This window comes from Arachis ipaensis, chromosome B05 (assembly GCF_000816755.2).
Source record: "Arachis ipaensis cultivar K30076 chromosome B05, Araip1.1, whole genome shotgun sequence".
NCBI lineage: Eukaryota > Viridiplantae > Streptophyta > Magnoliopsida > Fabales > Fabaceae > Arachis > Arachis ipaensis.
The window spans coordinates 100244758-100254711 of NC_029789.2; positions in this window are offsets into that span (position 1 = coordinate 100244758).

A 9954-nucleotide genomic window follows, 5' to 3' on the forward strand; every position below is an offset into this window, starting at 1 on the left:
CTCCCCCTAAGTTACCATCATCCTTCACAACATTCAAGTGGATAAAATTCATATCCCTTAGCTTTCTAATTCCACTTGAATATGGGCTACTGGAGACGGATGGTCAACTTAGAGCTCTTTGTGGCATAGAGAGTAAGAGGAAGATGGTTAGTGGTTGGAGTTGTCCAACAAGGTTCAACATGGTTGCATACTCAAAGTTTAAATGCAAAGGTTGGTGTAATGCTCAACTGAATGGGTCTAGGATGATGTTTGGTAGCTGCAGTGAGAATTCAAATTACTTATCAACCAGTTGGAAAAATACAGATCCCGACATGGATGGGTGTAAAAGCAAGATTTGGGATCCTGGAATCTGCTCTGACACTTGTTACCCCGGGAGCCTAAGAATCTATTTGAAGCTTCTTAAGGGCTTTACATGCTTAGTTTGGGACCCCGGAGGTTACTGGATCTACAAACATTGGTGGGAATTCCTGGATTAATACAAGCATAAGCCACCATAACAGGGAGCTCAGCAAATGTCCCTTAAGGACTCTAACTAAAAGTGCTAGGTGGGAGACAACCCACCATGGTATGATCGTCCCTTTTTCATTTTTAGTTAGTTTTATTTGTTTTTGAGTTTATTTTATTGTATTTCATTGAACCTGGAATTACTCATAACATCCATATCATTTTGCACTCTGCATAATTCATCAAAAAAAAAATCGCATGCCACGCGACCGCGTCACCCACGCGTTCGCGTCGCCAGTGCATTGGGAAGAAAGAAAATTGAACAGAGAGTTACGCAGGAGCAAGGCTGGAGGCGTGCCAATGGCACAAATCACCCCACGCGACCGCGTCGCCGACGCGACCACGTCATATGGAAATAATGGCCTCCCACGCGACCGCGTGGCCCACGCGGCCGCGTGCCACGAAAATCGATGTAACAAGGGTGTACGGCCGAAAGTTGAGCTGGAATTGGGCTGGACTCGTGCTGGAAGTCCAAGCCTTCCGACGCGAACGCGTGCCCCACGCGGCCGCGTCGTTTTCCAAAAAATGGCCATCCACGCGATCGCGTCACCCACACGATCGCGTCACCCAGAATTTTGGCAAAAAGAGTTTTGAACAGAGAGTTGTGCGACCGCGAGGCTGCACTCGCGCCACTAGCACAAATCAAGTCACGCGATCGCGTGCCCCACGCGTCCGCGTCACCCAATCTTATCGCGCACCACCCGACCGCATCACCCGCGTGACCGCGTCGCCAGCGTCGCACAACCTATCCAGATTAGTGCCAATTATCTTATTTTTCTTTTCTAATCCTAATTTCTTCTATCTTTTCTTCTTTCTTTCTTACTTTATTTCTTTCCCTTCTCATTCTTCTTATCTTTCTTTTTTTATTTTATTTTATTTGCATACTTTCATTTATTTGCATTATTTTCATTGGTGTTAGAAATTTATTTGGAACATGTTGTTAGTTTGAAAGACTTGGTAATCTAACTTGGACATTGAATGCTTGATCTAGGCTACTCATGCCTTTGCCAGCATGCCAATAAACACCCTGCATTCACTTGTTATCATATGCACTAGCTATTTTCCATTGATGACTTTTCACATGTACTCATGAGCGTGTGTTAACGTCATTCTTCTTTATTGTGCATTGATTACCACCTTTCCCGCTCTCTTCCTTGCTCTAACCTTTAGCTTTAAAAGTCACTTTCTTTTTCCCTTTTCAGGATGACCACCAAGAAGAGTAAAGAGAAAGCTACTCCCAAATCAACAGCAAGGAAAGGAACAGAAAGAGCCACAGCTGAGGAACCACAACCCCCGTCTACTTGCACATCTTAGCATGCACCGAGGACGGTGTAATCTTTTAAGTGTAGGGAGGTCGATACCGATCTCCGTGGGTTAGTACCTTCCTATCTCAAACACCAATGTTTTGTTTTTTCTTGTTAGTTGTTGCATTTGCATATTTAATTGCATGTTTATTTGATTTTATGCATTTAGTTACTACTTGGTTGAAGTAATATTTTCTTTTTCAAGAAATTTTATAGCATTTCACTAATTTGAAAAATTTTTTTTATGTTAAAACTTCTTTGAAGTTGTATTTGGAATAGTTTTTGAGCCAAAGAATACACAACCTGTGAGATTTGAGCTTATTTATATGGTTACATTATTTAACCATAAATATTTTATTCCTGTGTGTTCCCTTCTCTATGATTGTAATCTTTACTTTGTTCCATTCTATATGTCCAATATTTAGTGTATTTACATGCTTGCATATGATTGAGGCCATTGTTTGATTTTAGCTCACTTATCCCAAAATTAGCCTACCTTTTACATCACCCTTGTTAGCCCCCTTGAGCTTTTAAATCCCTTCTGTTTTATAACCACATTACTAGCCTTAAGAAGAAAAACAAAATAAGAATCCCAAGTTGAATCCTTGGTTAGCTTAAGATAGATATTGTGAAAAATTTAAGTGTGAGAAATTTTATGGGAACATGGGATGATGTAAAAAAGTAGGAAATTAAATTGAATAAGTTATTTGAAAATTTGGGAAGTATGCTCATGTGAAATCAAAATAATTAAATTACCATGTGCATTGAAGAAAAATATATTAAGTAATTAAATAAGGGGATACAAAAAAAAAGAAGAAAAGAAGAAAAGAAAATTGAAAAAATACCCCAAATGCAAAATACATGCTTCTTTGATCTTATATTTGCTTATTATTAATCCTCTCTTATTACCATTAGATGCCTTGATATGTGTGTTAAGTGTTTTCAGATATTATAAGGCAGGAATGGCTTGGAGGATGGAAAGGAAGCATGCAAAAGTGGAAGGAATACAAAAAGTTGGAGAAATTGCTAAGCTGTCCAGCCTGACCTCTTCGCACTCAAATGGCTATAACTTTAGCTACACAGGTCCAAATGACGCGGTTTCAGTTATGTTGGAAAGCTAACGTCCGGGGCTTCGATTTGATATATAATATGCTATAGTTTCATTGAGGCTAAGCGATGCGATTGCGTGATCCATGCGGCCGCATTGCAGTGACGGAAATCAGCGTGTTTGAATTCTTCTCCAGCGATTTCTGGGCTGTTTCTGACCCAGTTTGCGGCCCAGAAAATACATATTAGAGGCTATAAAGTGGGGGGAATACATCCATTCATAAGGAGGCTCTTATAATTCACTTCTCATGATTTAGATTAGTTTTGAGAGAGGTTCTCTCCTCTCTCTTAGGATTAGGATTTAGGACTTCTCTTAGTTTTAGGAGTGACTCTCAATCCCAGGTTCAATGTTCTTTTTATTTCTTTTCTCACTTTTGTTTATGACTCTTTATGATTGATTTTCTATTTTAATATATTTTGAGGTATTTCTGACTTATGATTGCTCTCTTTAATTTATGTTACTGTTGCTTCCCATCTGAAGGCATTTTTATTCTGGTAAATTTACTTTTTTCCCTTTTGGTCTTGGTTAAGAAAGCAGTAACTCAGGAGTTACCTTATCTCAACATAATTGATAACTGTTATCTTTGCTAATTGAACTGAACTTCAAATAATCCCAACCTTTTCTTAGGAAAAAAATAGGATTCGAAGATCAAACTAATTAGTCCCTTGACATTCCTTTGCTTTAGTAAAGGTCAACTAAGTGGAATTAAGATTCAACTTTCATTATTATTGATAAGGATAACTAAGTCTGGACTTCTAATTTCTTATACCTTGCCAAGAGATTTTATTATTATTGTTTTATTTTACTTGTCATATAACATATTCCCACCTTACTTCCAAAACCCCCAATTTACAATCTTCATAACCAATAATAAGAACATACTTTCCTGCAATTCCTTGAGAAGATGACCCGAGGTTTAAATACTCAGTTATCAATTTTAAGGGGTTTGTTACTTGTGACAACCAAAACGTTTGTAAGAAAGGTTGATTGCTTGGTTTAGTAACTATACTTACAACGAGAGTTTGCTATAACCTCTAAACCATCAATCTTCAGTTCTTTCAGCCAACCAGGGTACCTGGCTGGGCGTTTAACGCCCAAAAAGGTAGGATTTTGGGCGTTAAACACCAAAATGGATGCCATTCTGGGCGTTTAATGCCAGGATGACACAAGAGGGAAGATTTTGTTTTTAATCTAAATCTTTTTCAAATTTTAATAACTTTTCAAAATCAAATCTTTTTCAAATCATATCTTTTCAATATATCTTTTCAAAATCAATTTCTTTTCAATTTTTTTTATTTATTACTATTTTTGAAAATCCTTGCTATAATTAATAATTTGATTCAAAATTTTCTAGTTGTTACTTGCCTATTAAGAAAGAATCAAAAGTTTTAATTCTAGAATCATATCTTCTAATTTCTTGTTAGTCAAGTAATCAACTTTAATTTTAACTTTCTCTTTTTAATTTGATCTTCAATCATATCTTCTCAATCATATCTTTTCAATCACATCTTTTTCAAAATTAATTTTCAATCATATCTTTTTAATTTCTAATTTCAAAATCTTTTTCAAAAATCACTTTATTTCTTTCCCAATCTTAGTTTTCGAAAATCATCAATCAAATTTTCAAAAATTTCTTTTAATTATTTCAAAATCTTTTAATTAATTTTTGAAAATTCTTCCCCTCTTCTCACATCCTTCTATTTAAGGGACTAACACTTCTCCTCAAGGTGCAATTCGAACTCTATCGCTCTTGATAAATTCGAATTCTCCTCTCTCTACCTCCTCCTTCTATTCTTCTTTTCCTCTGACACCTCAAGGAATCTCTATACTGTAACATAGAGGATTCCATACTTTCTTGTTCTCTTCTCTTTCATATGAGCAGGAGCAAGGACAAAAGCATTCTTGTTGAGGCTGATCTTGAACCTGAAAGGACCTTAAAGCGAAAGCTAAGAGAAGCTAAAGTACAACTCTCTGTAGAGGACCTAACAGAGCTTTTCAAACAAGAAGAAGCCATGGCAGCCGAAAACAACAACAATGCCAACAATGCAAGGAAGGTGCTTGGTGACTTTACTGCACCTACTCCTGACTTCTATGGGAGAAACATCTCAATCCCTGCCATTGGAGCAAACAACTTTGGGCTTAAGCCTCAATTAGTTTCTCTGATGCAACAGAATTGCAAGTTTCATGGACTTCCATTGGAAGATCCTCATCAGTTCTTAGCTGAATTCTTGCAAATCTGTGACACTGTCAAGACCAATGGGGTTGATCCCGAGGTCTATAAACTTATACTTTTTCCTTTTGCTGTAAGAGATAGAGCTAGGAAATGGTTGGACTCACAACCTAAAGAAAGCCTGAACTCTTGGGAAAAGCTAGTCAATGCCTTCTTGGCAAAGTTCTTTCCACCTCAAAAATTGAGCAAGCTTAGAGTGAAAGTCCAAACCTTCAGACAGAAGGAAGGTGAATCCCTCTATGAAGCTTGGGAAAGATACAAGCAATTGATCAGAAGGTGCCTTTCTGACATGCTTTCAAAATGGAGTATCATAGGAATCTTCTATGATGGTCTATGTGAACTGTCCAAGATATCATTGGACAGCTCTGCTGGAGGATCTTTTCATCTGAAGAAGACGCCTGCAGAAGCTCAGGAACTCATTGAGATGGTTGAAAATAACCAATTCATGTACACTTCTGAAAGGAACCCTGTGAATAATGGGACAAATCAGAAGAAAGGAGTTCTTGAGATTGATACTCTGAATGCCATACTGGCTCAGAATAAAATATCGACCCAACAAGTCAATATGATTTCTCAAAATCTGTCTGGAATGCAAGCAGCAACAGGCAGTACTAAGGAAGCTTCCTCTAAAGAAGAAGCTTATGATCTTGAGAACCCAGCAATAAAAGAGGTGAATTACATAGGAGAACCCTAGAGAAACACCTAAAATCCTTCATGCAGAAATCATCCAAATCTTTCATGGAAGGATCAACAGAGACCTCAACAAGGTTTCAACAACAATAATGGTGGAAGAAACAGGTTTAGCAATAGCAAGCCTTTTCCATCATCTTCTCAGCAACAGACAGAGAATTCTAAGCAAAGCCACTCTGAATTAGCAACCATTGTCTTTGATATAATCAAAACCACTCAAAGTTTCATGACTGAAACAATGTCCTCCATTAGAAATTTGGAGGCACAAATGGGTCAGCTGAGTAAAAAAACTACTGAACTCCCTTCTAGTACTCTCCCAGGCAATACAGAAGAGAATCCAAAGAGATAGTGCAAGGCCATAAACACGTCTCACATGGCCGAATCTGGAGAGAAGGAAGAGGCAGTGATCTCCACCGAGGAAGACCTCAATGGACGTCCACTGGCTTCCATGGAGTTCCCTGATGAGGAACCATGGGAATCTGAGGCTCACACAGAGACCATAGAGATTCCATTGAATTTACTTCTGCCATTCATGAGCTCTGATGAGTATTCTTCCTCTGAAGAGGATGAAGATGTTACTGAAGAGCAAGTTGCTAATTACCTTGGAGCAATCATGAAGCTAAATGCCAGGTTGTTTGGTAATGAGACTTGGGAGGATGAACCTCCATTGCTCATCAAAGAACTGGATGACTTGACTAGGCAGAGATTACCTCTGAAGAGACAAGACCCTGGAAAATTCTTAATCCCTTGTACCATAGGCACCATGACCTTTGAGAAGGCTCTGTGTGACCTGGGGTCAAGTATAAACCTTATGCCTCTCTCTGTAATGGAGAAGCTAGGGATCATTGAGGTACAAGCTGCTAGAATCTCACTAGAGATGGCAGACAATTTAAAGAAACAGGCTTATGGACTTGTAGAGGATGTCTTGGTAAAGGTTGAAGACTATTACATCCCTGCTGATTTCATAATCCTAGAGATTGGGAAGTGTATGGATGAATCCATCATCCTTGGCAGACCCTTCCTAGCCACAGCAAAAGCTGTGATTGATGTTGACAGAGGAGAATTGATCATTCAAGTGAATAAAGACTCCCTTGTGTTTAAAGCTTAAGGATATCCCTCTGTAACCATGGAGAGGAAGCATGAAGAGCTTCTCTCAATACAGAGTCAAACAGAGCCCCCACAGTCAAACTCTAAGTTTGGTGTTGGGAGGCCACAACCAAACTTTAAGTTTGGTGTTGAACCCCCACATTCAAACTCTAAGTTTGGTGTTGGGAGGTTTCGACATTGCTCTGAACATCTGTGAGGCTCCATGAGAGCCCACTGTCAAGCTATTGACATTAAAGAAGCGCTTGTTGGGAGGCAATCCAATCTTTAATTATCTATGTTAAATTTCTATTTTCTTTTATTATTTCATGTTTTCTGTAGGTTGATGATCATGTGAAGTCACAAAAATAATTGAAAAAGCAAAAATAGAAGGAAAAACAGAATTAAAAACAGAACACCCTGGAGGAGAAACTTACTGGTGTTTAAACGCCAGTAAAGGTAGCAGAATGGGCGTTAAACGCCCAGCCTGGCACCATTCTGGGCGTTTAACGCCAGAAATGGGCACTAGACTGGCGTTTAATGCCAGAAATGGGCAAGAAGCTGGCGTTAAACGCCAGAAATGGGCAGTAGCCTGGCATTAAACGCCAGGATTGGCAGAAAGGGGCGTTTTTGTACGCCACTTGGTGCAGGGATGAGATATCGTTGACACCTCAGGATCTGTGGACCCCACAGGATCCCCACCTACCCCACCTACCCCACCTCTCTCTTTCTTCTTCACCCATTCACCAATCACCTCAATACCTCTTCCCCAAAAACCCCTCACCTATCAAATCCCACCATTCTCTTCACCACTCACATCCATCCTTCATAAAACCCCACCTATCTCACTATTCAAATTCAAACCACTTTCCCACCCAAACCCACCCATAATGGCCGAACCATACCCCCCCTCTCCACTCCTATATAAACCCATCTTCACTCCGTCATTTTCACACAACCTAAACACTACTTCTCCCCCTTGGCCGAAACACAAAGCCCCCTCCATCTCCTCTATTTCTTCTTCTTCTACTCTCTTCTTTCTTCTTTTGCTCGAGGATGAGCAAACCTTCTAAGTTTGGTGTGGTAAAAGCTATAGCTTTTTGTTTTTCCATAACCATTAATGGCACCAAAGGCCGGAGAAATCTCTAGAAAGAGGAAAGGGAAGGCAAAAGCTTCCACCTCCGAGTCATGGGAGATGGAGAGATTCCTCTCAAGGGTGCATCAAGACCACTTCTATGAAGTTGTGGCCAAGAAGAAGGTGATCCCCGAGGTCCCTTTTAAGCTCAAAAAGGGCGAATATCCGGAGATCCAACATGAGATCCGAAGAAGAAATTGGGAGGTTCTCACCAACCCTGTTCAACAAGTCGGAATCTTAATGGTTCAAGAGTTCTATGCCAATGCATGGATCACCAAGAACCATGATCAAAGTGTAAACCCGGACCCTAAGAATTGGCTTACAATGGTCCGAGGGAAATACTTGGATTTTAGTCCAGAAAATGTAAGGTTGGCATTCAACTTGCCCATGATGCAAGGAGATGCACACCCATACACTAGAAGGGTCAACTTTGATCAAAGGTTGGACCAAGTCCTCATGGACATCTGTGAAGAGGGCGCTCAATGGAAGAGAGATTCAAGAGGGAAGCCGGTTCAACTAAGAAGGCATGACCTCAAGCCTGTGGCTAGGGGATGGTTGGAGTTTATCCAACGTTCAATCATTCCCACTAGTAACCGGTCTGAAGTTACTATAGACCGGGCTATCATGATCCATAGCATCATGATTAGAAAGGAAGTAGAAGTTCATGAGGTTATATCCCAAGAACTCTACAAGGTAGCGGACAAGTCCTCTACTGTGGCAAGGTTAGCCTTCCCTCATCTCATTTGTCACCTCTGTAATTCAGCTGGAATTGACATAGAGGAAGACATCTTCATTGATGAGGACAAGCCCATCACTAAGAAAATGATGGAGCAAACAAGAGATCCCACTCATGGACAAGAGCATGAGGAAACTCCTCATCATGAACACCTCCTTGGGAGAATTAAGTTCCAACATGGGACAACTAAGGGTGGAGCACCAAGAGCATTCCATCCTCCTCCATAAAATTAGAGAAGACTAAAGAACCATGAGAGAGGAGCAACAAAGGCAAGGAAGAGACATTGAGGAGCTCAAACACTCCATAAGATCTTCAAGAGGAAGAACAAGCCGCCATCACTAAGGTGGACCCGTTCTTTAATCTCCTTGTTCTTTATTTTCTGTTTTTTGATTTTTTATGCTTTATGTTTATTTATGTTTGTGTCTTTATTACATGATCACTAGTGTCTAAGTGTCTATGCCTTAAAGCAATGAAAATGAATCCATCACCTTTCATAAATGAAAAATGTTTTTAATTGAAAAAGAAAAAGAAGTTCATGAATTTCAAATTTTAAAACAGTTTAATTATTTTGATGTTGTGGCAATACTAATGTTTTTCTGAATGAATACTTGAACAGTTCATATTTTTGAATTTGATTGTTTATGAATGTTAAAATTGTTGGCTCTTGAAAGAATGATGGGAAAAGGAGAAATATTATTTGATAATCTGAAAAATCACAAAATTGATTCTTGAAGCAAGAAAAAGCAGTGAAAAGCTTGCAGAAAAAAAATATATATATGCGAAAAAAAAAAGAGAAAAAAAAGAGAAAAAGAAAAGCAAGCAGAAAAAGCCAATACCCCTTTAAACCAAAAGGCAAGGGTGATAAAAAGGATCCAAAGCTTTGAGCATCAGTGGATTGGAGGGCCCACAGGAATAAAATCCTGGCCTAAGCGGCTAAACCAAGCTGTCCCTAACCATGTGCTTGTGGCGTGAAGGTGTCAAGTGAAAACTTGAGACTGAGCGGTTAAAGTCGTGGTCCAAAAGCAAAAAGAGTGTGCTTAAGAGCTCTGGACACCTCTAATTAGGGACTCTAGCAAAGTTGAGTCACAATCTGAAAAGGTTCACCCAGTTATGTGTCTGTGGCATTTATGTATCCGGTGGTAATACTGGAAAACAAAATGCTTT